Genomic DNA, 1558 nt, shown 5'->3' with positions numbered 1-1558 from the left:
ATATTAAATTATAGTAAAAAATTAAATTAACGAAATTACACCAAAAAAAAAAAGAACTATTAAATAGTTAATTTGTAACTATTATCGATTTATTTTTTTACAAATTTTTATGCTATTTTCAAATTTATATTTTAATTCAAAAATAAAAATATTACCGTTTTCTCAAAACCACATAAAATCGTAATATATCAATAGAGACAGAATAAAAAGTAAACATTAAAATCGAGATTTATCTCGCTACATTGCACTAATACCCATATAGTTGGTTACACCGTTTCTCTTTGATGCATAAAATTTCATTTTTGAAGCTAATGAACGAATGAAAAGTTTTTTATCGAGAGAAGCCGATAGTCTTATACTCCCACTGTCATAAGAAATGTAACATTTGACTTGCCACGTAGTTTAATGTAAGTATTTGGCTATTGATCATATATCTAAAATTGTGATAACCGGATCCTTGTTATTACCCAAGATATTTATTATGTGAATTAATTATTTATGTAAATACATTCTTACATGAGTTCAAATATATGAGAATGTGTATTTTTCATGCATGGGAATACATGAATGATGTTAAAATGTATATTAAATATTTAAGTATGCATAAATTATGCATATGAAATGTGACTATATGCATAGGATTGGGTGGTATTATGGTAATATGCATGCATGCTTTAAGTCATATGTGTGTGTGTGGTCGACTTTCTATATTTAGAAAGTATAAATAGAGGTTTTGTAGAAGGGGGTGAGTTTTCTGCTTCATGGAGAATTTGTGAGTATTTTGAAGAAGGCATGTCCGATTTATAAGCTTGGAGTCAAGAGGATTGCATTTTTCTAAACTCACAAGGTGAGTGATTTTCTAAACTTCTTTCACATAAACATTGTTTTGTTACTGGTTTTAGTGAATATTGTGTATTGTTCTTAAAGGAATTATGTGTCCGATTTGGGTCTTTATCCAGACAAAGGGGTGACTGGATTAGGTAAAAACCGGACATAGTGTTGTCCGGATTGTTTCTAAACCGGACGTAGTGTTGTCCGGATTGCTTTAAACCGGACACGTGTTGTCCGATTTAGCTGTAAAACGAACATAGTGTTGTACGATTTAGAGAGTTGGTGAGATTTGAATTATGTAAATCGGACAACGGTTTTGAACGGAGAAGTAGGAATACCACTAAGTGTTGGGGCGGTTTAGTCTTAAATCGATCAAGGGTCGTTCGGATTAGTTATAAATCGACCAAGGGTTGTCCGGATTGATAAATCGGACAAGTATGTTGTCCGGATTTGTACATCGGACAAGGGGCAGTGTTGTCCTGATTGCTTGTCCGGATAACTTGTTCGGATGATTATTTGGTGTATATTTACAAATGTTAGGCATTCTTGGAACTGGATTTTTGAGAATGTCTGTTTTGGTATGAAACTTGTTTTAAGAGGTAGTTCCCCAGACGTGGTGACTTTTGTCTGTTCTGGCTTGGAACTGGGAATTGTTACTTTCAGACGTGGTGACTTTTGTCTGTTCTGATAAGTAGCCCTGTTTTGATGGAGGAACAAGGGTGGCATA

The sequence above is a fragment of the Cynara cardunculus genome, unplaced genomic scaffold, assembly GCF_001531365.2.
Source record: "Cynara cardunculus var. scolymus isolate 2C unplaced genomic scaffold, CcrdV1 Un_Scaffold_3419, whole genome shotgun sequence".
Classification (NCBI taxonomy): Eukaryota; Viridiplantae; Streptophyta; class Magnoliopsida; order Asterales; family Asteraceae; genus Cynara; species Cynara cardunculus.
The sequence above is the reverse complement of the archived record's forward strand: the minus strand, read 5'-3'. Positions refer to the sequence as shown.